The sequence below is a fragment of the Suricata suricatta genome, chromosome 3 (assembly GCF_006229205.1).
Source record: "Suricata suricatta isolate VVHF042 chromosome 3, meerkat_22Aug2017_6uvM2_HiC, whole genome shotgun sequence".
Classification (NCBI taxonomy): Eukaryota; Metazoa; Chordata; class Mammalia; order Carnivora; family Herpestidae; genus Suricata; species Suricata suricatta.
In genome coordinates, this window is record NC_043702.1 from 164,061,848 (window position 1) to 164,088,492 (window position 26,645).

Consider the following 26,645-nt stretch of genomic DNA (forward strand, 5'->3'; position numbering starts at 1 on the left):
GACCCATCTTCAGTTTAGGTCTTTGTAACTAAGGCAGGGTCAGCTAGTGATAGGTGAATGAATGAATGAATGAATGAACAGTATGATGTGACTTTCTGTTCTCTGAACACATAGTCCAAGTGATTGAGCACTTACTTTTCCCTCTAAAAGTTGCATGTGGTATTTTCTGACTGGGTAATAAGACAGAAAGGAAAGCCCGTTGGGGATTGAGAATTGTTAAGACCTTGTAAGGCCCATGAATGGATGGCTACAATGGGGGGTCTCCTTGCCTATCTGAAAATGTGTACTTAAACTTGCTGGGTTGTTACCTCTCCCCTCTCCTTCACTTGAGTACCCTTGACCTTTAAACATCATGTGTTGAAAGCTGCAGTTTCCTCTGAGGCAAACGTAGGTATTTCTAGCCTTCATCCCTCTAACTTCTCTTTCTAGCTGGTTCTTCCTCACTGATTCATGCTGTTTAGGCTTAAGCATACCCCTGACCAGAGCTCACCATGCTATGATGGACCAGATTCAGAAAATGCAATATCATATTTGTTATATATTGTTAGCTAATACATCATCTCAGAACTCAGTGGCTTACAACGAGCATATTTATCCTGCTTACAAATCTGCGTTTCAGGCTGAGCTGGGCAGGAACCACTTAGCTCTGCTTCACCCAGCATTGGCATAGAGTGCCTCAAAGTTGGGGACTCCTCTGAAGTGAGGGTCATCTGAAGGCTTGTTCGCTCACTCACTCGTGTCTGCTGGTGGACACTGAGCAGACTCCTCAAGCACCTGGCTCTATTTACATGTGTTCTTTCCAGCTTGGTGGCTCCTAGGTAGCCAGACCTCTCGAATGTTGGCTCAGCGAACCCATGGTATGTGTCTAAAGACACAGAGCCCAGTGGGCAGGTGTATTGTTTTCTCTAGCACAATCTCAGAAGTCAGAGCGCCACTTTGACCCCATCATCTTCCTTACCAAGGAGTCACTAAGGCCAACTCAATTTCAAGGGCGGAGGGACTTCAACTCCACCACGTTACCTGAGAAGTATCAAAGAATTTCCAGACTTCTTTTCTTTTTAATTTTTTATATTTATTTATTATTGTGACAGAGAGAAACAGAGCATGAGTGGGGGAGGGGCAGAGAGAGAGGGAGACACAGAATCCAAAACAGGCTCCAGACTCTGAGCTGTCAGTACAGAGTCCAATGCGGGCCTCAAACCCACAAACCATGAGATCATGACCTGAGCCGAAGTCGGATGCTTCACCTACTGAGACACCCAGGAGCCCCACTAATTTTACTTTTTCACTAACCTTTAATATGATTTTGACCTTTCTTCTTCTTCTTCTTCCAAAGCAAAGCTTTATATTTATTTATATATTTATTAAATGTTTATTTTTGAGAGAGAGAGTGTGTGTGAGTGCAAGCAGGGAGGGGCATAGAGAGAGAGAGAGAGAGAGAATCCCAAGCAGCCTCTGCATTGCCAGCATGAAGACGGATGCAGAGCTTATCTCTAGAACAGTGAGCTCATGACCTGAGCCTGACTCAATATTCAGTCGCGGGAAAAGAGGTGGTGGTGATGGTGGAGGGCACTTAAGGGGAAGAGCACTGGGTGTTGTATGGAAAACAATTTGACAATAAACTATTATGGAGAAAAAAATGTGTATTAAATAAACAAGCCAAATTGAAAACTCTTGAAAAAAAAATATTCAGTCGCTTAAGCAACTGAGCCACCCAGGAGCCCCTGCCCCTAGTTCTTATAAAATAACAGTCCTGGCCTTCTTATAGTACAGATTTATTTACTTCCTTTTCCTTACAGAGGCCTTCTCATTGTTGCAGACGCCTCTGTTTGGTCTCTTTGGATGAATGGCTCATGCTTCATGTGGTATCTCTTGCATTCTTGAATTTCTCCCCTTAAAATTGGGTTGCAGGTGGAGTGAGATAGGGAGAAGCCAGGGAGGTTTTAGTTTATTTCTGATAAGAATGTCCCTGAAAAGAGGAGATAAGCGTGGAGGAATCAGGTTGGAGTGTCCTTGCCTACTGATTATATTTTGAGTAGATCCAAGAATACCAGCAGGATAATGTGGCACAGCACAGGGGCATATTTTCCAAATATACATTTATAATGTGTGGTGTGGGTGTGTAGTTAGCCCCACACAGATAAGGTAAGCCGGGGTGCAGATAAAACAGAAGTTTTTCTCCCAAGAGGTATTAGAATCTGACTTTGGATGTGAGACAGTCTGTATCTCTTCCCTTCTGCATCCCCCCACTCACTCCTCCTCTCTCCCTCTTCTCTCACTGTCTCTCATTCTCCCCTCCTTTATTTTTTCTTTCTTTCATTTAACACTGAGCACTTTCTGTGTGCCTGACCTCTGCTAGGTGCTGAGGATGTCATAGTGAACAACAAACAGAATCCTGGTTGCTTGTACTCACGATCTAAAAATCTTGGGGATTTAAAAAATTTTTTTAATGTTTTTTTATTTTTGAAAGGGAGAAAGAGTGTGGGTGGAGGAGGGGCAGAGAGAGAGGGAGACACAGAATCCAAAGCAGGCTCCAGGCTCTGAACTATCAGACCAGAGCGTGATACAGGGCTCGAACTCACAAACTGTGAGATCATGACCTGAGCCAAAGACAGATGCTTAACCAGCTGAGCCACCCAGGCGCCCCAAATCTTGGGAATTCTGATAAATTTCAACTGTGTTTCTAAAAAGCATTATGTAGCGACTGTGTGGTCTGTGTCTAATCAGCCACTCTTTCCATAACCTGGTCCCCATGACTTTACTCACCATGTCCTAACACCCCAACCTTCTACCCCTGGATTTTCTTCCCTAATTTTCTCATTAATCCAGATTTTGCCATTTCACATTAGAGTTAGTAGTCAGAAAAACCATAAAGCATTTCCTCCTTTCTTTCATATTGACAAATTTTCTATGTTTGCAGCAAAGTAAATATGAGAGACTGATTGTTTTGTAAATTGCATTTCATCAGCTTATTAATGAAAATACCTCTTTGGGGCACCTGGGTGGCTCAGTCCGTTGGGTGATCGACTTGGGCCCGGGTCATGATCTCACAGTTTGTGGGTTCGGGCCCCCCATCAGGCTCTGTGCTAACAGCTTCTTCAGAGTCTGAAGCCTGCTTTGGATTGTGTCTCCTTCTCTCTCTGCCCCTACCCCCTTTGTTCCCTGTCTCTCAATAATAAATAAATGTAAAAAATTTAAAAACCAAAAAGAAAATACCTCCAAGACATTTGCAGTAGTGCAATCAAGAGTCATAGTTTTAGGTGGTCATGTTAGATTATTTTTTTAATATTTAACAAATCTCTTAGAGGTATTTGAGAAAAAATTTGGGAGGCTGTCACATAGGTGCTAAGTTGATATATTTTATTCCTAAATATTTAACTTTTATTCTTCATTTGTAGTAATTTATAATATTAGAACAAACTGAATTGAAGAAACACTTCCCAAACAGTGCTTTGGCCCAATCCCAGTTAAATGAGGGTTTATAATGACAATTCTAAAGTACCTTCTACATAATTAAAAAGGCCAAATTACATTCAGCACATTTTTATACATATTTTATTCTATTCCAGTTGTTTAGAGGTTGATAATCCCAATATAAAACTAATGACATCTTTCTGTTGACAGATTATATTTACTACATTTTATTTTATTCTTTAAATGTTTGTTTATTTTTGAGAGAGAGAGAGAGAGAGAGAGAGGGAGAGAGAGAGAGAGAAAGTCGGGGGGGGCTGTGCGTAGAGAATTTCAGGCAGGCTCCTTCCTGTCGGCACAGAGCCCGACTCGAGGCTCAGGCTCATGAACTATGAGATCATGACTGGAGTCAAAGTTAGACACTCAACTGACAGAGCCCTCCCAGGGGCCCCTACTGCATCTTATTTTAATAATAATTAGTCATTGCAGTAAGAAGAAGTAATCATTTTATCTACCAATATCCTCCGTAGTAAATTCATTACAGGTAACACTGAGCTTCAGTGGTATCTTGATAATCTCATGAAAAACCACATTTTGTTCAGAAAAGAAAGTGAGAGGTCTATTTTTGTTTATAGGAATATAATAGTTCAGATATGTTACAACTAAGGAGGCTAATGGTGTTCATTGCTGTAGTTCAAGATGGAGGCCAGAAACACATGGCAAAAATCTTGCCCAAACATCCATCACCACTTGATCTAATCATATACATTTTCTTTTTCTGCTTCCTCTGACCAAAGGCTTGACCCCTGATGGTTTGAAAGCAAAATGGATCTCACCTCTCCTTTGGGAGAGACTTAGGAGCTCTAGATTTAGCTAATATGATGAAGTGTGTTCAAACACACAATTGGAGCCCCAGAAGCAATGGTCCAAATCCAATGTGACTTGATAAGACATCAAGAGCCTTTGGGTCAGAAGCTCTTCTATCTTAAATCTGCCTCATGGAGCGAAATATCAGTGGAGCCCAGACATATAGCACAACATTGCATTTGTTCTCGGGATGGCAACCTTGCAGAAACATGAGCCTAGCATCCCTTCTTGAATCTGGTCACTCTTTAGGCTTCTGACAGCATTAAGACCCAGTCATCGGACATGCATGCAGCCTGTCACGTGACTGGCAGTGCTTGCCAAGCAGGTGTTTCGTTTCGTCATCATTTACATGGGTGTCAAGCTAAAAAGCAGGTAAAGCGTGAGATGTGTAGGGGCAGGGGACAGGAAGTCAATGGGTGCCTTAGATATTTTCTGCTCCTGAGTTCCCAGAAAGATGCTGTTGTGGAGTTGGGGCCACAAACACAATCTGTACATCAACAAGCCAAAGTCCTCTAACATAAGGAAAGGCTGAATATTCTGCTGTAAAAACTAGCCCTTAACAAGGCAAGTGTTGCAGTGATTTCATACAGAAGACCACAAGCAAACAACAGAAAAATGTGCCTTATTTTCTTTAAGTAGCAGGATAGTCTTAAGAGTGCTGAGTGGCCCCTGAGGCCTGAGGGTGATTCCGTAGGACCTCTGAGCAGATCTGCCCCCCCAGAGATGGGCGTGTTTGGGTCAGCAAACTGTCAGACAAGAGGGAGACTCCTCAGTGAGGCAGCCAGCCATTTATATCTGTCTGATACTCCTTTGTTGCCGGCCTTCAGCCCCTGGTCCTGCTCTGCCCAGCTCCGCCCTAGCTCAGACTCTCAACCCATTGTCTTCCTTCCCTTTCCTGCGTCTGGCCAGGGCTCTGAACTGAATTACCTGATGAGACCCTAAGCACTCTTTGTGTTGCTAACTAACCTCCTTGCCTGGTCATTGCTCCTAGTTCTCTGAGCTCCACCTGTACCCTGCAACCAGATCCTTTGGTGTCCTTTGCAGTCTGGTTTGGACGCTCCTGACCTTGGAGGCTACTCAACTGTTTTAATTAGACACAGCCCTGCTAATAGAGTTCTAGCTTTTTCCTTGGGCAAAACATTCAACTTACTGGAGGTTGAGTGAAGAGTCTCTTCGGCAGTGCTTCATGGTCTGTTCCTGTTGACTCAGCAGAGCTGAGGGATGTGTGCAATGTCATCAGTAACTGTGTCTCTCCAGTAACAGTGACTCTCAACAGGAGTGGACAGAGAATGTCGAGTAACCCCTCATGAGGGCATATCCAATTCTCCCAGTGGGAGGAAAGTCTTACGGGAAACATGCATTTTTATCTTTGCCAGATGCTTCTGGTGTACATCCAGGGCAGCAAGTCTTCTTTAAAGCCAATATTAGTTTTGCCTTTAGGAATCGCTGCTTGATAAGAGCTGAAGGAAAAGCACCTTCCAACGGAGCTGGTCAGCCTTCCACATTTCTCTTCTAGGAGGGAGACACCAAGGGAACTTACCTAAAGTTTCCTTCCCCTCAGAATCGGACGTTCAAAGTGTGTGTGTGTCTTGCTCCCAGTTTTTGGTTGTTTTGTTGTTGTTGTTGTTGTTGTTGTTTTGTTGCTTTTTTTTTTTTCACTTTCTCTGCCCACATCAAATAGAAGCCATTGAAAGCAAGTGTGGGCAATCACTCCTCCAAATGCTGCTTTGATTGCAGTGAATGTATTTTCCCTGCATTCTCTGGGCAAAGTGAACGACCTGGAAAGAAAATGCTTTGTGGGAAGGGTAAGGCACTCAGGAGAGCACAGTGAATTGGGAAGGAAGAGCTTTCCTCTCGCCACCCGTACACCTGAACTGTTATGTGGCTCTGGGCAATCCTCTTATTATTTCTGACCTTCCTTCTCTGAGATCAAATTTGTATTGTGCGGTCAATAGCACACGGAGCCCTTTGAGTAGTGGTTGCCAGTACATCCACTTATGACTTCATATCCACAGAGCACCTTTCTGGCTCTTATTAGTATTTTGTGAAAGCTGCCATCAGCTCTGAGGGGTTGGTGAGTAAGTTACTCTCTGGTGTATCAGGACCACTTTTATGAGGGAGCATGGGCATCCCACAGCAGTGCTACTTCTTGAAATCAAACCCAGTCTTGTGACGTACACTTCTACACAATAGAAGGAAAATGACCAGGACTTCATGCCTTTTAGATCAGAACATTAATGCATCTAGATGGAAATCCATTTCATATCATTTCAGGGTTTCATTTCAGCCAAACACAGCTAACATTCAGTTTTGGATTTTCTTTTTTTCTTTTAATTTAAAAAAATGTTATTTATTTTTGAGAAAGAGAGATACAGAGACAGGGTGCAAGTGGAGGAGGGGCAGAGAGAGAGGGAGACACAGAATCTGAAGCAGACTCTGAGCCGTCAGCACAGAGCCAGACTCCGGGCTTAAACCCATGAACTGTGGGATTATGACTTGAGCTGAAGTTGGACACTTAACCAACTGAGCCACCCAGATGCCCACCAGTTTTAGAATTTCTAAGGCTAATGTATAGTCATAGGTATTTGGAGAAAGCCACACCACCAAAACACATACCAGAGTAAGCCTGGCTAAGGTGGCCCATCACAAGACATGTAGCTTGTCTGTTCTTCATTCTAAAAGCCAAAATCTTGCCTGCAATTGTCAGAGGAAGTCTACTTACTAGTACAGATATATGTATCAATATACCTATTTAAAGAGACTATTTAACTATAGACTTTATGAACACAACAGACATTAATTCAGATGACTAAATTTGCATACAAATTAGCTATGTATAGTTTGCCTTATAAGAAACTCAACAAACCATATAAATTATCTATTGTGGGTCAAATAATTAATCTCAAAATCCCCCTGGTGGGAATCCTTGTCCAGGTGCATCAATGAGAGTAGTGTGTGTTCTGATTTGCTCATTCTGAGCCAGGGACTACAGATATTTTTATTTATATCTTATGCTGTTTTTATATTTAGGACCCTATACTATCAGTAGAGAATTTTCAGTTTCTGTTATCAGCAGGTGCTCAAAGTACTGAAAACATACTCATGGCAGTTGGGAAGAGTTGCTATCTTACAGTACTATTTGAAAAGTGTCTGTTACTAGATACATAGTATTCAAATGCAGTGTCTATCATTTGCCAATTTTTTTTTCTCTTTCAATGTTTTTTAACTGCTGCCTGTGAGTGATTTCCACAGGCTGCCGAGCAGAAGGAGGGGAAGGCAGAGTGATGGGACCTGGGAAGATTTGTTTATAGTCTCTGGATTTTCAGTGGGAAGAAATGCGTGTAACTCCAATCTGAACGCAAAAGGCCTCCAATATCAGGAAGAAGACAGAGATGCCAGGAGCAAAATGATTAAAAATCTCTTTGGCTTCAGAGATCTTGGATTTCTTACTGTTTAACTAGCTCACACCCAATATGAGGCAGAGTACGGAACTGTCCTTCAAAGCCAAGAGAAAGCAGTTCAGATTTCTTTTAACAGAGTCAGAGAAAGGAGTTAGAAGGGTTAGTTTAAAAACTGACAAGGTTTCGAGTTCAAAGAAGAAAGTGTTAGTCACTATTGCCGAATTTCAGGATGATCAAATCTTTTGTCTGCTCATTAATCTTCTACAGTGATTATCTGTGTGACCTGTGGGTTCATCAGCCTAGTTTTCAGACTGTGGGTGACTCTCCTCCATAGCCTCCTCTGCTCCGACCCCCACTCCCTGCTTCTCCCAGCTCAAGTCATAATTCGGGTGCCCAAGTAGGTCTGGCCTAAGTTACGTTTCCCAACACGAGTTTCTGCAAACCCTGCCCTACATGATTTTAACACCTCTGTTGTGAACGCAACAGTCAGTGTGCTCTGCTGAAAAGGATGTGGGAAATGATGAGTTAAATTAAGGGGGGTCAGTTCATTTGCTTCAGGACTTCTCAGGATCCTTCACATGTTAATTCACAGCATGACTTACAAAGAGGAGCACAGCATCAGAGTTTCCTAAATCTGTGTGATCACAGTGGACTATTTTGTGGTATGTCTATGTTAACTTTAGGAGTTTTCCGTGTACCCCAAAGATGGTTTGGGAAATGCTGGCCTAAGTACATTTCCCAAACAGTATTCTGAAATCTCTCCTTAGGTGATCCAAGCCAGGCGAGGAATGGGTGAGGAATTTAAAGCTTCATTGTTTCAGGGCCTCTGAGTGGTTCAGTTGGTTAAGGTCCACCTCTTGATTTTTGGCTCAGGTCTTGATTCATAGTCTGTGAGTTTGAGCGCCACCTGGGCTGGGGGCTGACAGTGTGGAGCCTGCTTGGGATTCTCTCTCTCCTCTCCCTCCCTCCTCCCATGCACTCTCTCTAAAAAACAAAAACAAAAAACAATGCTTCATATTCCTCACCCATTTTACACCTTACAATGGGCACATTACTCTAGGGTGTAAAAACTCCAGGGTGCCAAGCCAAAGGAGGGCTTCCGTTGATGGTGATGAAGGCGCTGTGAACCCCAGGCTTCCTGTCTTTCCTGCTTTTGTTCTTGGTTCTGCTGAAGGTGAAGGGGGGCATTCTCTGTGCTGGGATTCTGGTGCAGCTACTATGGTAGAGCAGAGCAGTAGGAGAAGCGACAATTTGCCCCTTGCATTTCCTGACTATGGTAAGAAAGTCTTGTAAAAGTGAAGCAGAGAACATGAATAAGAGGTATTGATTGTCAGATTTCTGGGTTTTTTTTTTTTAAGTTTATTTATTTTGAGAGAGAGAGAGAAAGAGAGAGAGAGCACGAGCGCAATCGAGAAGGATATGGACAGAGAGAGAGGGAGAGAGAGAATCCCAAACAGGCTCCGCACTGTCAGCACAGAGTCCTATGTGAGGCTTCATTTCATGAACTGTGAGATGGTGACCTGAGCCAAAATCAAGAGTCAGAGCTTGGGGCCCCTGGGTGGCTCAGTCAGTTGAACGTCCAGCTTTGGCTAAGGTCATGATCTCACAGTTTGTGGGTTCAAGCCCCGCATCGGGCTCTGTGCTGACAGCTCAGAGCCTGGAGCCTGCTTCCGATTCTGTGTCTCCCTCTCTCTCTGACCCTCCCCTGCTCATGCTGTCTCTCTCTCTCTCTCTCTCTCTCTCAAACAAACAAACAAAAAAAAGAGTCAGAGCTTAATAGACTGAGCCACCCAGGTGCCCCTAAAACAGATTTCTTAAGACATTTAAATATTAGCTTTTTTACAGCCATTTTCCAAGGAGTGCTGCTTACTCCTTTAGGGCTGGGAGGCAAGTCAATTCTGAAGAACAATTCAAGTAGTGTCATTAATTCTTTTAGAGGTAACAGGAAGCGTTCTCTCAGGATACATTAGCTAAAACCCATAGATGAAACTTTCATGTGATTTCCCTTACAGAATTAGTAGGTAAAATCTATACTATCAAATCATATTATTAAATATTTATTGCAGTTACAATCAATCCTTGTTTCAGTTCATGAGATGCTTAAATTATTTTTAACTCATTAGCAAAAAATAAAATTATGGGCTAGTGGCCACACCTATGTACAGGAAAAGTTTGATCATGATTCATTGTCAAGGAAATGTAGTACCCATATAATTTTATACCTCATTAGAATCAATATTGATAAAAATATTTACTTTGCTTTCACCAATTGTGTCTAATAATCATTGTAATGATAATGTAATTGAAAATGTTTCTTAAACATTTAACACCTTAGTTCACCACAAATAATACAAATTTAAAAATCTCAATTAATGTGCAGATTTTTATTACAGGTGTGAAGAGATGATTATGAGTTTTAACCATGAAGGACTTTTAACCATAGAAAATGTTAGAATTGATTTTTGTGTGTGTGGAGAAGCAGAATTACGAATTCAAAGAGAGCAGGGAAAGATATATTCCTAAATTTTGAAAAACAATCTTTCTCATATTTTTTAAGTGAATGATGGTAGATATCAAATGGTTATTGTATTTCATTGGGTAATGTGACAGTTTTATTATAAAATGTTATTATTTATCAGATACCAGAAATGACATTGTCGCATATATGATTTTTATATGTCAACTTAAAAACATGCAAGGAGGGGGATGCCTGGGTGGCTCAGTCCATTAAGTATCCTCCTTCGGCTTGCATCGTGATCTTGCAGTGTGTGAGTTCGAGCCCCACGTCGGGCTCTGTGCTGACAGCTTAGAGCCTGGAGCCTGCTTCGGATTCTGTGTCTCCCTCTCTGTGCCCCTCCCTAACTAGAATCTCTCTCTCTCTCTCTCTCTCTCTCAAAATTAAATAAACATTAAAAGAATTTTAATGTGCAAGGGGGTAGTTTTTAATATTCTTGGATATACATGCACACAGCCCGGAGGACCTCTGTCCCTTATCGAATTTTCTAGACCAGGTCTCCAGTTACTAATTACAAAAGGACTTTGCTGAATGTTGCTCAAGCTGAAATCTTCATTACTAAGATTTTAATGGTTGTTTTTAGGGGGAGCTTTCCGCCCCCCTCAAAATACATTGCCTGACATTGCAGTTAGAAAGACAGGTTGCAAGATGTTGCAGCTCTCTGTGTCTCTAGGTCAGCGCTCTTCATCTGTTTCTGGGGACCGCATGCATCCTCAGAGCTGGGGAGATGAAAGAAGTATTTGAAGCTCCGACAGGCAAGAGTTACTTCCAGCTTGGAGTCTGGAGCCGAGAGAGATCCTACTGTTCAATATTGGGGTGACATGCTTCGGGAGCACCACTGAACCGCTGATAGGAGCAACCTTATAGGGTGGTCAACAGTCCTGCTTTGCCCAGCATTGGCCTGGGTTTGGCACTGAAAGTCCTGCTCCCCAGAAAGTTCTGCTCCCCAGAAAGCCACCTCCGGGATGTGACAGGTCCTACGGTTTTGGAGATGGATGTGAAAGATTGGGAGATGGAATATGAAACCCATACGGTGGCCCCAGAAATGGGAGCTGAAAGAAACACTGATTTGGTGTCACAGAACCAGCAAAGATTACCCACCTTCCAAAGTGACTGTTGTTTTTTAACCCAGACTGTGGTCCTGGTGATGTCCGTTCTCACTAAAGGACCGCCCCCTGTTGCATCCCTGGGTGACGTGACTTTAAGTGCGCATCTCAAGGGCATTGTAATCGTGAGTGTTAAGAACTCACCTCCGGCTTTGCTTGCGGATTGACTGTCATGCCTTCTATCAGCTGCTAGTTAAAGTTTTCACGTTGTGAATATCGTGACCATGTTTGCTAAAAGCTCGGACAATGAAAACGAGAACAATGACAGTTCCAGCACCAGCATGACCCAGACTTCGCCGACTGTGTTCTTCTTGTGATCGATGGAAGGATGCAAACGACTGGGGAAGGGAAGTGAGTGATCCAGAGAGAACAATCTACATATTATGCAGAAAAGAATTTGTGGCTGAGAATGGTGGAGGAGAATGAGAAGCACATACAGAGGGGCGCCTGCATGGCTCTGTCAGTTAAGCGTCTGACTCTTGATTCGGGCTCAGGTCATGATCTCATGGTTCTTGAGATCAAGCCCCTTGTCAGGGCTCTGCACTGAGAAAGCAGAGGGAGCTTGGGATTCTTCCTCTGCCCCTCCTCCTCTTGCAGGTGCTCTCTTTCTAAGTGAATTAACGTTTTTTTAAAAAGCGCATCTAGACATTGAAACTCACAGCTTTAACTTAAAAAAAAAAAAGTCCCACTCCCAGAGCTTTTCAATTTAATTGATCTGGAGTATGGACTAAATGTCGGGATTTTCAAAAGTTCCACAGATAAATCTAATAAAGCAGTAAGGCCGCTGTTGACAAGAGTGGGAGAATCTGAGGATGTGTGTACATGTATGGGAGGCATGTCAGCACGCGTGTGCGTGTGTGTGTGTGTGTGTATTAGAATGGTTTGGAACATGTTCACCACATCTTTTCCCCAAGCGTTTAAACAGAACAACACTTCAACCTCTTTGACTCAAGTTCAATTTCTTCGGGGGCTGGAGAGGCGGACCTCTTGATTGCTTGGACCGTATCCTGTCAGCTTCCTTACAATCTTGGCAGCTTAACGTTTTCTTTTTAAACTTTATGTTGCTGCCAAGTAAAGAAAGTCAGGGTCTTTGAGTGTCTCTTGTTTTTTTTTTTTTTTTTAGGTGTAAGAACTGTTCTCGGTTCTGGAATCAACGCTCCGACTGGCAGTGAATGAGCCTCAACATCCTAGAACCCTTGGAGAAAATCGCAGTGCGTTAGAATTCCCATCACATCGATTCCTGAGCTCTGTCTCCCCATGGAGATGTCACATTACCGGCCGGCCCCCGTCCAGCTTCATCTCCCCAGATGTTTTCAGCCCGTGCTTTGCCCGACATCAGTGATGACTCACTAAGCTGCTGTCTGAGGCAAATCTGCTGTTTGCTCCATAATCCTTTCAGGTGGAGATCAGACATCTGCGAGGGGAATCATTTTTATGAGGCCGAGGCAAACCTTTCTCGTACCCAGCTGGCTACTGCAAGCAGATTTGCCCACGGCCGCCACGGCGTAGAGGTCAGATTTTTTTTTCCTCCAAACCCAGAGGCTTGTGCGCTATCTGCTGACCGAGGGCCCTGAAACACCCCTGCTTTGCTCCGTCCATCTCTGATCCCCTCACCTAGGACAGGCACAAACCAAGTAGTTGTTCTCAATGATTTTTTAAAAAACCCGATAGCTGGGGCATCTGGGTGTCTTGGTCGGTTGAAAGTCTGACTTCGGCTCAGGTCGTGATCTCCATGGGTTCAAGCCTGCGTTGGGCTCTGTGCTGACACCTCAGAGCCTGGAGCCTGCTCCAGATTCTGTGTCTCCCTCTCCCTGCCCCTCCCCCTCTCACACTTGCTGTCTCTCCCTTTCTGTCTCTCTCTCTCAAAATTAAATAAACATGAAAAAAATTAAATTCACTTGGGCTTTGAAAACTCCCTTCTGGGGGCTCCCCGGTGGCTCAGTTGTTGGTTAAGCATGAGACTCTTGATCTCAGGTCATGATCTCTCAGTTCCTGAGTTCAAACCCTGTGTCAGGCTCTGCACTGGCTGCATGGAGCCTGATTCTGTCTCTCCTCTTTGGGCCCCTCTTCTTTCCCTCTCAAAATACATAAATAAACTTAAATAAAAAAAGAAATCTCCCTTCTACTGACCTCTTGATGGAAGGTCAGCTTGATCATTCAGTTCGCCTCATTATCCTTCCTTGAAAGCATAGTGAGAGACAGAGTTTTCTCAGAGTAACCCACCTACACAAACCCTCTCTAATGGAGTGTGGTTTTAAATGGTGTCTTTTAAAAACAAGCTAACTTGCAGCAAATAGAAGTCTTTCCTGTTTCCTGTATTGATCGGAGGCTTGTAACTTACAGCTCTTGGAGTTCAGCTCCCTTACCTCTACATTGGGTACTCAAGTATCCGTTTCTAACCTGACGATTTCCCCATAATCAGCCTGCTTCCCCTGGAGTCCTTCCTCATTTTACAGAGATGATCTTGTTTCCTAAAGTGATATATCTACCCTCCGGGGGACACATGCCCAGTTCCCATTAGTGGGGGGGGGGTGGCGTGAGGAAGAACCCAGAAGAGTAGCCAGAGATAAGGGGCGCTCCAGGAGCAGAGCTGGACCAGGAAACAGGTGTGAGCCTTGGTGGCGGATGGAAGGCAGAGCGCAGATTCAGTGGGGCAGAGGGTGACAGCGAGCTCTGATGCTCCCGATTAGAGGGAGACTGGGCACAAGTCTGGAAGAAGGGCTTTCACAGCATCCTGGACAACAAGGGCATGTCTTCTCGGCTTGTAAGTTTCAGAGGCTTTCAGGAAGAGTTCCGCCTGAGCCACGGAGGCAGTACTGTGATTGGGCCATCGACCCATCAAGGCTGTGTGGCATGTCCAGGCAAGAGGCTGTTGGTCAGCGTCACAGACTGTTGTCACAAAGTTAGGAGACCCTCTGGAGTAGCTCCCCTCGGAACAAAAAAGGCTGACCTCTAGTCCTCCCTGGTGATCTTACACATTTCTCCCCTCTCACTCTTAGAGGATCTCCCACTGCCCTTTTTAGCTATGAAAAAACTTTTATTGAGTGACTTTTATGTACACTGTTTTTGCACTGAGAACAAGACACATACTTCCATTCTGTTCACTTGTCCGAAGGAGACAGTAAAAGGACTGATGGAAGGAGGCCAAAATCTGGGTGCTCTCCTTCATGTGAGGGACATAACCCACCCACGCAGACAGCCCTGCAGAGCTGGGGGTGCAAGCCCCAGGGCAGCACTCCTGGGCTTTCGGCCCCAGGAAACCCCCCAGCAGCTGATGACCATATGAACGGTCTAGACTGGAAGGTGCTAAGAGACGGTGTTTTTGCCACTCTGATGAGGTTTTGTGTCCTCCGGGACCCAACCAACCATTCTGGAGGCTGTCACTGATGCCTTTCTGTCAACCAGAAACAGGGGACGGGCCATTTTTGAGCGCTTGCTGCTGAAGTCCATTTCCTCAGGGTCCCTTCTCCAGGCCCATTATCTCCCCGGCAGACCTAGACTTTAGACCTGCCTGAGGTAAACAAAGGCAACCAATCCATGAATAAAATGTTAGGGACTGACAGATGCTACTGTAACATCAAGCAGGGTAGGGATCACCAGGGAAGGATTCCTAGTGTAAGAATTGCTGGCATTTGGGGTAATCTGGAAAGACTTCTTTGAGGAAGTGACATTTAAGCAAAGACTAAAAAAAGTGAGAGAGTGAAGTGAGCAAAAGGGGACAGGGAGAGAATTCCAGTTGGCGGGAAGGGCACAGGCAAAGGCTCAGAGGTAAGAACGAGCTTGGTGAGGTAGAAGAAAGCAAGAAGGCGGGTGATGGAAGGGGGAAAGGGAGAGTATTGGGAAGTGAGGTCTCACAGGTGGACCGGGGCCTGATCACAAGACGCCTCCAGGCTGCGGTAAGGAATTGTCCTTTCTCCCTTCCTTAGCAGCTGGGCATGCACAGGACTGAGAGAAATAGGCAAGGGCCACCATTGTCTCTTATCTCTAGGTGGGGGCTGAGGGTAGGGCTGCATATACAAGGGCCAGCACATCTTTGGACCCAATGGAGTCACCCCCTGCAGCCTGGACTGTGACCAGCTGGACAGACGATAGGCTTTAGCTGCTCAGGATGTTTATGGAAGTCCCTTGAACCTCAGCTTGTGTAACTAAAGCCCTGTCTTTTACCCGAAAGGAAAAGGGTGGAGGTCTTGTTCGTTCAACCTGGGGATGTCAGATGTTATGCCCACCCCACCTTTTTTTAGCTGGTTATGCCACCACGCATTATGCTTATGACAGACACACACTTCTTTTTTAAAAAAATTTTTTTAACATTTATTCATTTTTGAGAGGCAGAGACAGAGTGTGAGTTGGGGAGGGAGAGAGAAGGAGGGAGACACGGAATCTGAAGCAGGCTCCAGGCTCTAAGCTGTCAGTACAGAGCCCAATGTAGGGCTAGAATCCATGGACCTCAAGATCATGATCTGAGCTGAAGTCGGACACTTAACCTACTGAGCCACCCAAGCGTCCCTTTTAATGGTTTTTTTTTTTGACATGACAGACACACACTTCTTAAGCTAAATTATTTAAAATGTATATCCCACTCTCTTTCTAAAAAGATTACAAAGGTATGAAAGTGTGAGGAGTGGCATCATTTTTAGGGGAAGTCATTGATATATCTTAGACAAAAGCTACTCTGCCAGATTGGAGGAACAAGAGCCAAATAAAAGCTTTCAGAGATCAACTTGAGATGACAGTACAAGACTGCTAGAATGTTCTACAAGGAAGGCATTTCTTGGGGGTGGCATCAGCCTTGTGAAGTTTTACAAACCTGAATTTGCCAATAGCATGCTCTTGCGAGACCCGCAAAATCTCAGGAGGTGTCACCAGCTAAGACCTCTCATGTGACGACCTCTAGATTGTCATACGGATCTGTTGGGGTTGCAATTAATTTAGCCACCTTTGAAAACATTTGTTTATGGGATAAATGTCATTAAAGCTGGCAGTGGCATCACAGAACCATACACGCTGGAGTCATCTAATCCCAACTGCGTCTCTGTGAAGTAATTTCCTCTCCAACCGTTTTCCCAGAATTTGAAGGGTATCTGCTTGAACACTGACAGGCTGCTGACTTTCTTCATTAAGCAACCAATTTCCTCTTTGATAGCTTTCATCCAGTGTTCCCAAATGTGTTCTACGGAGTCCTTGCTTCGGGACATAGTAACAGATGAGTCATGAGCACTGAATTAATAAATAAGAATTGAGTTTGATTCTGTGGTCAATTAAGTTTGGGAAATAGTCTTCTTGGAGAAATTTTAAGCATGTTAATACTAATACATTAAAGCATTTGAGGAGTCCAGCCATGAAGAAACCTGTTTATTTTGTCTAACCCAGAGATTCCTAAATTTGGCCCATGGTGCATGCTAATAATATCCAGTGGAAGAGTAGTCTATGGGGAAATAATCTGAAGGAAAGCTGTCTTAATGGTTAGAACTTCTTTCATTTGTTGAACAGAAACCAGCCTCCCTGTAACAGTCAGCCCCTGTTTTCAATTCTTTCCTTAGGAGTTACTATGAGTAAATCGAATCCTTCCTCCAAAGACCAGCCCTTTGGCTAGAAGAAGCTGCCATGTTCCTCAAGGTCTGCTCTTGACCTGAAAACAAAAATAAAAACAATACCCAGCTTCAGTCACTTCAGCTGTACCTATGTCCCTGTCCTCCTTAACACGAAGTGGCCAGACCTGGGCACAATCCCGCAAGGGGGCTTTACAAATGCTCAGTATAGGGGCACCGGGTGGCTCAGTTGGTGGCACGGTTGAGCGTTCTACTCTTCAGCACAGGTCAGGATCCCAGTCTCCACACTGAGTGAAGAGCCTGTATGGGATTCTCTCTCTCTCTTTCTCCCTCTGCCTCTCTCCCTTGCCCATGCTCAGTCTCTCTCTAAAAAAAAAAAAAACAAAACCAAAAAAAAAAAACCAACCGAAAAAACAAATGTAAAGTATAGATCATTCCTCCTTAAACTGGAGGCCACAATCCCAAAAAGAGTGCTGGTGCCGATTGCATTAGCTATTCATTTTTTTAATGTTTATTTATTTTTGAGAGAGAGAGAAGCAGGCTCCAGGCTCTGAGCTGTCAGCACAGAGCCTGCCATGGGGCTCCAACTCACAGATCGGAAGATCATGACCTGAGCCGAAGTCAGATGCTTAACCGACTGAGCCCCCCAGGAGCTCCTGCATTAGCTTTTAATACAGGCCATGCCAGTTGTTGCTTCCATTTGATTTAGCATCAACTAAAAGCCTCTAGGCTTTTTTCCTTCACTGGTTACCAAACCAGTTTCCCCATTTTCTTTCCATCAAATGGATGTGAGGGCCTACTGCTTTCTTGCCTTGTTCTCTCTCAAGGTTCACAAACAAACAGGACCTCTGGATTCCCAGTTGCCCCTCTTTGTACTCTAGAACAACTTCAGATGCTGGATGGAGAGATACCCACAGACAGGAGACTGACACTGGGGAACACTGCTGCGGGTGGCCATGTTGCCAACCTTACTCCAGCTTGTCCTCCGGGGACCATGCTTCTGGCTCCTGCTTTCTTCTTTGAGACCACAGTCCAAGTCACTGAGTCACTGCCTAATGTTTCCCAAGATCCTGTTCTGGGAAAGGAATTCTGCCTTTACTAGTTACCCGTGGATACTCAGCTACTGACTCTGAACAGCAAGCTGGTACGTCCACTCGAGTGCAGACTCTCCAGGCTCCACCTGCGGCGTGCCTCCTGGGACAGACACCTTTTGTCATGGTTAGACCCCTCTGATGATGGCCACATATCTATTTCAACTTTTGCCTGACTCCTTGAAGGACTCCTGCTCTCTCTGTGACTGCTGCGGGCGTCTGTCAGGAATGACCAACACATTGGACCCATACTGCCTCTCCCCAGCCCTTGCACCCTTGGCAGCTACTGGTAATTAATCTCAGCACTCTTTCTTATTTGTATTTTATTTTTTAATGTTTATTTTTGAGAGAGAGAGTGGAGGAGGGGCAGGGAGAGAAAGGAGGGGACAGAGCATCTGAAGCAGGCTCTGTGATGTCAGCGAGGTTTGAACTCCCAAACTGTGAGATCACGACCTGAGCCGAAATCAAAGTCGGACGCTAAACTAACTGAGCCATCCAGGCGCCCCTTAGCACTCTTTCCAACACAGCCTGGACACATTCTCAGAAACCTTCCAACACCGTGTCCCAGAGCACCTCGATCAGTCACCTGGAATTGTCATGAAATCTGTTTATCATCCTGAGCTATGTTATTCACTTCCAAAAAAATAGAAGATCTGCTTGAGAGAATTAGACCTGTTTTTGCCTCGTTAGTACTGCTTTAAATATACATTGTTAACAAGGCAGTATTTTCATAACCTTTAGCTCAGTTTGGGCTTTATGTGTTCTGATATTATCCTCCAGGTCTACGCCTCTCTTTCATGTAGAAAATGGTCAAGAGCATAAACTCTACAGTCAGACTGTCTAGGTTCAAATCCAGATTTGAGAAACCTACAAGTTGTATGACCAATTTACATAACCATGTGAAACTTGATTTTCTCATCTGCAAAATGGACATAACAACTGTTCCTAACATCTGGGGTTTGAGTGAGAAAATATCTGTGAAGGGTTTTGCATGGTTCCTGGCATACTTTAAGAATTCAATTAATGTAACTAAATAAACTGCACACAAATGATCTGTCCCAGCCCTGCTGAAATCATCCCTGGGACTGTTTGGGATTGCCTTATTAGAATTATATTTAAATTATTCTGGAAAATGTAATCTATTAACCATGCTCCCCCTTAGAATTTCCAACGATGGGGGGGGTACCTGGGTAGCTCAGTCGGGTGAGTGTCTGACTCTTGATTTCAGCTCAGGTCATGATCTCACAGTTAATGAGTTCAAGCCCCACATTGGGCTCTGCACTTAGAGGGCAGAGCCTGCTTGGAATTCTCTCTCTCTCTCTCTCTCTCTCTCTCTCTCTCTCTCTCTCTCCCCTCCCCCACTCATGCTCTTTCTCGCTCTCAAAATAAATAAATAAACTCAAAATAAAACCAAATAAAAAAGGAATTTCTGACCACGGTATTTTACCTGTCTTGTCTCTGAGGGTCTGACTATCACTTTCCATGCCAGACCATTCCCAGCATTCCCTTCCTTGGTTCGTGAACTCTAAGATGACCGTGTCACTGGGTCCTAAGGTATTATCTGCCATATCAGCAACCAGTTGGCCATGTTTGAATCCAAAAAGCAATTCCTCTTTTGACCCTTTCTGCCTTCTCGGTGAAGCCACCCTAAAAGGAAGAGCATAATTCCCTCAAGCAAATCTTTGTAATGCAAACCAAATGTTAGGAGCAGACCCAGCAGCTCTGGAGCCCGAATATCATATAGTAGCAAGACTCGAGGCACTTTCTCCAGCACACAGGAGCCAAGTTTTCCACATGGAGTCGGTTTAGACGGAGCTAATGGCAAGTGCTAGAAAACAGCGTTATCCAAGGTTGGCTGCATCCAATCTTTCCCTGGGTTGTTTTCAGAGATCTCAGCACTTCCAATCAGGGGGTCATATCTAGTGCACTCACTGAGTACATATGAAAGGGATCACATTTCCAAGATGAGGCCGGGAGGAGGCGTTGGCCAGCAGTTGTGAGAGAGACCAGCAGGCCCACACAGCTGGGGGCACGCCTTACCAGAGCCTTCATAATGCCACCTGCTCTCTCGCCCCGACCCTGTCCAGGCTCCTGGCTGGCTGGCTTCCTCTTCCTTCTTTCCTTCCTCCCTCCCACTATCAGCATCCGCGACAACAGTGGTGCATTTGTTACAGGTGATGAGCCTACACGGACACATCACTAATACCCAGACTGTAAGCCTATGGTTTACATTAGGGTTCACTCCTGGCAGGGTACATGTAATGGGTTTGGACAAATGTGTAGTGACATGTTTCCACCATTATAGTGTCATAAAGAGTATTTTTCACTGCCTTGAAAATTCTGTTTGCTATTCCTATTCAGCCCTCTCTCCCTGCCAACATGTAGAGATCTCTTTATTGTTTCCATCATTTTTTTTCCAGAATGTCATACAGTTGGAATCGTTTGGTATATAGCCATCTCAAATTAGTTTCTCTTGCTTAGTAATATGTATTTAAGTTTTCTCCATGTTTCTTCATGGTTTGATAGTTCATTTCTTTTCTTTTTAGCACTGAATAATATTCCGTTGCCTGGATGTATGCTTACCTCCTGAAGAACATGTTGGTTGCTTCCAAGCTTTGGAAGTTATGAATCAAGCTGCTATAAATGTCTGTGTGAAAGATTTTTGTATGGACATATGTTGTCAGCTCTATGGATGAATGCCAAGGAGCACAACTTCTGGATCATGTGTGGTAAGAATATGTTTAGTTCTGTAAGTAATCGCCAAACTATCTTCCAAAGTGGCTGTGCCATTTTGCGTTCCCACCAGCAATGAGTGGGACTTCCTGTTGCTTCACATCCTCACCTTAAAACGATCTATAAAATAAAATAATATGCAGCCATTGAAAAGAATGATGTCAAACTATGGACACCGATGTGGAGAGATATGATTGTTACATGGTTAAAAGTAAACAATGAGTTTCACAACAGTATTTAGAGAATGATCCCATTTTCAGAAAATTTTGGATGACTGTATATCAACAATATAATGCAGTGACTACTCTGTAAGAGAGGTGTGTTTCCCAGACACAGGTGCCTTCTGCTTGGTGTATATGCACGTATAACCTTTATGATATAAAAAAAATCCAACACATTTGAAACTATACCAAAATATGGTTGGTGATCATTGTATTAAATGAATGAAAAAATGAATAAGATGCGGTTCACTGAAAAATTGGCATGTTGAGTTACTGCATCAGCATGTTTGGCTGAAAGCCACAAAAACTCATCTTAAGTAAGAAATGGAAACTTATTGGAAGGAAATGGAAGGACAAGTTGAGGAACCTGAGCTCAGGAAAAGTCAGAAGTAGGTCAGTTGCTGGACTCCTAGTGTAGAAACCCACAGACCATCACCATGGTGGTCTATAGCAGGAACCATAGGACACAACTACTGGGTGACTCAGCTCGTAACAGTTTTCAAGTCCCCGTGTCCCCATCAAATTTCATATTCCCAGGAGAGAAGATTTGGTTGGCTGGGATTGGGTGTGTCTGCCGTGCAAACATGGGTGGATGAGAAGGACTGTTTGGTGGCCCCACTGGAACTTTGTGCAACAGAAGGGGCATTCCTCTGGGGTGAATGCCACTTATTTCCAAGAGGCAAGCTAGGATGTTGACCAGATAAAAATCTACAGGTTTTTATAATAACTGTTTCTGTGAGCAGTGACATGAACTTGTTCTAAATCAGTCACATTCTCTTGCAGACCATGACCCATAGCACATATTTCTGAGGAAAAAACCAATAGGGACTAGTAACTCTGCCTGTGACAAAATAATACAACCGATGTTAATTAGCTAATGAGACTTAAACCCATCACATCAGCATCATTAATTCTGTGTTTGAACTGATCTACTTAATCAGCCATGGATAACATGCCCCACACACATGCTCTCTGAAAGTCCTTGCTCCCCACACATGCAGCTGAGGAGGGCCACACTCCCACCCTCAAGTCTGAGCTGGCCATCGGCTACATCCCAGACCTTCCTCCTGGCCCCGGAAGGAGTAATCCTGGGCAGTGCTCATAAATGCTGATGAAATGAGGCAATTTTCACAGCTAAAAAATAATAGGGTCAGACTAACAATCTGTAAATTCTCACCTAGCTCTGATCATCATATACTTAATTTCTAAAAAAGTGTGTTTTCAAGTTCATGAATCAGAGTCATAGGGAAAGTGAGATATCACTTGGTATTATCAACCTTAGATTTGTTTTAAAGTATGATGCAATTTTATGTTCACATTTGGCTGAATTCCTAGACCTGTCTTCTTAGTGTATATTGAGATCATATGTTGCCCAGAGTGGATTTCAACGATGGCTTCTTGAGAAATCTACACCATTTTTATTGTGTTCTTAATTCAAAGACCTATTAGTTGGTGTTCTCCAGAGAAAGAGAGCCAATAAGAAACTGATAGAGATAGATGGATAGATAGATTTATTATAAGATATTGGCTCATGTGGGGCACTTGTGTGGCTCAGTCATTTAAGCATTTGGCTTAGGTCATGATCTCACAGTTCTTGGGTTCAAGCCCCACGTTGGGCTCTGCTGATAGTGCAGAGCCTGCTTGAGATTCTCTCTCTCTCCCTCTCTCTGCCCCTCTCTCACTCTCTCAGAATCAATAAATAAACTTTAAAAAAATAGGCTTATGTGATTATGGGAGTTGGCAAGTCAAATTTGTAGTGTGGGCTTGCAGGCTGGAGGTCCAGGAGAGATGACGGTAAAGATTAAGTCCAAACACAGTCTGCTGGAGAATTCCCTCTTGCTAGGGGAAGCCAGTCTTTTGTTGTTGTTGTTTTGTTTTGTTTTAAAATATCTTTGTTCTTTTTTTCTTAATACAGTTTATTGTCAAGTTGGTTTCCATATAACACCCAGTGCTCATCCCAACAAGTGCCCTCCTCCATGCCCATCACCCATTTTCCCCTCTCTGCCACCCCCCATCAACCCTGTTTGTTCTCAGTATTTAAAAGTCTCTTATGGTTTGCCTCTCTCCCTCTCCTTAACTATTTTTTCCCCTTTCCCTCACCTATAGTCCTCTGTTAAGTTTCTCCTGCTCCACATATGAGTGAAAACACACATATGGTATCTGTCAAGATCAGTCTTTTTGTTCTAATCAGGCCTTCAACTGATTGGATGAGGCCCACCCACACTATGAAGATCAACCTGCTTTACCAGAAGTTTGCCAGTTTAAATGTTAATCTCATCCCAAAACACCTTTCAAGTTAATACATAAAATTAATCATCACAAAAGAATTAAGTAATTTTTATTTTTTTCATCTTGATGGGCTGAATCCACAATGCAACTTTTTAAAAATTTTGTGTGCAAGGCTAGCCATGGGTTACCTCTTAAATATTTGCCAAGTTCATCCACCATTTTAAAAAATGTTTATTTTTTAAATAACTTTTTAACATTTATTTATTAGTTTTGAGAGAGAGAGAGAGGGAGAGAGCAAGCACGAGAGATGAGGGGCATAGAGAGGGAGACACAGAATCCGAAGCAGGTTCCAGGATCCTAGCTGTCAGCACAGAGCCTGATGCAGGACTCAAACTCATGGACTATGAGATCATGACCTGAGCTAAAGTCAGATGCTCAACCAACTCAGCCCCCCAGGCGCCCCATCCACCACTTTATATCTCTGCAGACACTACTATAATCCAGACTTTTCTCACTTTGACAGTTGCAACAGCCTGACCATCCTGATTCCAGGCTTATGTCCTTTAAATTCATTCTCCCATGTTGTAGTGAAATAATCCCTCTAAAACCAAAAATAGATGGTCTCTCTCCATGATTAAAATCCTTCAACGGCTTCCCATTGTACTCAGAAAAGAGTACCAATTCTTTAAGCTGGTGTCTCCGTCCTTCTCTTACACTTCATTTGTAAAAGTTTCTGGAAGCTACAAGGCTCCCTCTCAACTTTCTATTCCTGGTGCCCGGAACACGGAAGCTTCTCATCTCTGCCTATGTCCTACTCCTCTGTAAGAAATGTCACTTCTTGCTGGATGATTTCCCGGGCACTCAGTGCCCACTCCCCAATTAGATTAGGTGTTCCTTACCTTATGTCTCTCCACTCATTCGAAAGATATTTACGGAGTCCTATTATATGCCAGACACTGGTCTAGGTGTGGTGAATAGAAGAGACTTAAATGCTATGTGCACTTATATTGTACTCCTCTATCTTTTGTGTTTGTTGCTATGCCAATCCTTAATAATCTGTCTTCCCATGAGACAAGGAAGATTTTTTTATACTTTCACCTCCAACTAGTGCTGAGCATAATAGAGATTTCATAAGTATTTGTTAAGTGGATACATGAATGAGCGAAGTCGCAGAGTACTTTGTCGCTGATTTGCCTTCCTGTCTCTGGTCAACCTCCTGGTCCTGACCATCCCTCCCTGATCTAGAATTCAGATATCCAGTGCTCTAGAACTCTCTCCTCTCCCTTGCTTCCTAAAATATTTCTTGCTCAATATCCACCTATACTCTTTATTTACTCCCAGATGCCTGTGAATAGAATACACCTATACGCCTGTCCTCAGTTTCTGACAGAGCTCCTGAAACCCTGGTAATTTCCGAGGTGATAACAGCACCAGGAGCTCCTTCTGTTTTAATATGTGGTCTTTGACCCTGGTTCCTGACACAGAGCTCCTAGAACTCTTGTCATTTCCTGAGTCATAGCAATGTCTTTTGTCCTAAGGCAGCAACTCTTGGTAAGCTTCTGAATGAGAGCTGGTCCCCACAAAAAGCAAGCCATGATTAGAAGCTTAGGATGTTCAGCCCTATCTCACTTTCTCTGCAGAGAGGCTGCAAATAGAAATAATCCATTATGACTAGGTGAGGAAACCTTGATAAAAGTCCCAGGGGGGCAGGGTTTGGAATGGTTCTGGGTTGATGAAGACACCCATGTTCCAGGATTGTGGTGCACACCAACTCCACACAGGAACTTGGGGACTCCGGTCCCCAACTCCTGGACTTGGGACCCTTCCAGACCTCATTCCATGCACCTCTTCATCTGGCTGTTCATCTGTATTCCTTCTCATATCCTTTACTATATAATAAACTGTAAACATAAGTAAAGAGTTTCCCTGAGTTTTGTGAGCTGTTCTAATAAATGACTGAACCAAATGAAGAGGTCATGGGAACCTCTAATTTAGAGCCAGTTGATCAAAGTACAGGTGACAAGCTGGGACTTGAGAGAGGTGTCTCGGGATGGGGGTGGGGTGGGGAGGCAGACTGTGGGACTAAATCCTGAACCTATGTGGTCTGCACTAACTCTGGTTAGTGTTGGAATGGAATTGAATTGAATCACACCCAGCTGGTGTCAGAGAACATTGCCCAATGTGGGGAAAATGCACACATCTGGTGTCAAAAGTGTTGTGAGTGTGAGTGAAGGAAGGAAAAACAGGAGAAAAATTTTTTTTTAAATCTCAGTTCCTTAGTGGAAAGGGACAATGCTCATTTTTCTTTAAAATTTTTTTAATGTTTTATTTATTTTTGATACAGAGAGAGACAGCATGAGAGGGGGAGGGGCAGAGAGAGAAGGAGACACAGAACTGGAAGCAGGCTCCAGGCTCCGAGCCAGCTGTCAGCACAGAGCCCGATGCGGGGCTCGAACCCATGAACGTGAGATCTGACCTGAGCCGAAGTTGGAGGCTTAACCGACTGAGCCACCCAGGCGCCCCATGCTCATTTTTCTTTAAATTGCCAGATTTTTAAGGCACCTGGATAGTTCAGTCAGCTAAGTATCAGATGCGGGCTCAGGTCATGATCTCACGGTTGGTAAATTCGAGCCCTGTGTTGGGCTCTAAGCTGTCACTGCAGACCCCGCTTCGGATCCTGTCTCCTTCTCTCTGTCCTTCCCCCACTTGTGCACTCTCTCTCAAAAATAAATAAATATCTAAAAACACATAAAACGAGGGGCGCCTGGGTGGCTTAGTTGGTTAAGCATTCAACTTCAGCTCAGGTCATGATCTCATGGCTTGTGAGCCCAAGCCCTATATTGGGCTCTGTGTTGACAGCTCAGAGCCTGGAGCCTGCTTTGGATTCTGTCTTCCTCTGTCTCTGCCCCTCCCCCACTCACGCTCTGTCTCTGTCTCTCTCAAAAGTGAATAAACATTAAAAAAAAATTTTTTGAGGAACCTCCACAGTGTTTTCCAGAGTGGCACCAGTTTACATTCCCAACAGTGTAGGAGGGTGCCCATCTCTCCACACCCTCGCCAGCATCTATAGTCTCTTGATTTGTTCATTTTAGCCACTCTGACTGGCGTGAGGTGGTATCTCAGTGTGGTTTTGATTTATGTTTCCCTGATGATGAGGGATGTTGAGCATCATTTCATGTGCCTGTAGACCATCTGGATGTCCTCTTTGGAGAAGTGTCTGTTCATGTCTTCTGCCCATTTCTTCACAGGGTTATTTGTTTTGTGAGTGTGAAGTTTGGTGAGTTCCTTGTAGATTTTAGATACTAGCCCTTTATCTGATATGTCATTTGCAACTATCTTTTCCCATTCTGTCGGTTGCCTATTAGTTTTCTTGATTGTTTCCTTTGCAGTGCAGAAGCTTTTTATCTTGATGAAGTCCCAAGAGTTCAGTTTTGCTTTCATTTCCCTTGCCTTTGGGGATGTGTCGAGTAGGAAATTGCTGTGGTGGAGATCTAGGAGGTTTTTTCCCACTTTCTCCTTGAG

The 26,645-nt window shown here is 43.9% G+C and overlaps 2 long non-coding RNA genes across 2 annotated transcripts in view; one reads left to right on the top strand and one right to left on the bottom strand.

Moving 5' to 3' along the window:
* Positions 1 to 16,656: 16,656 nt before the first annotated feature.
* Positions 16,657 to 20,169, bottom strand: LOC115286828. The gene is made up of 3 exons (XR_003906304.1): positions 19,981 to 20,169; positions 19,388 to 19,587; positions 16,657 to 16,929 (listed from the first exon to the last, which is right to left on the bottom strand). It is a non-coding gene; the product is annotated as an uncharacterized LOC115286828 (long non-coding RNA).
* A 114-nt stretch (positions 20,170 to 20,283) lies between these two features.
* Positions 20,284 to 26,645, top strand: part of LOC115286829 — a 10,484-nt gene continuing 4,122 nt past the window's right edge. Inside the window, exons 1-2 of the long non-coding RNA XR_003906305.1 lie at positions 20,284 to 20,385; positions 20,487 to 20,669. This is a non-coding gene — a long non-coding RNA (uncharacterized LOC115286829). The remainder of the gene's footprint in view (positions 20,386 to 20,486; positions 20,670 to 26,645) is intronic.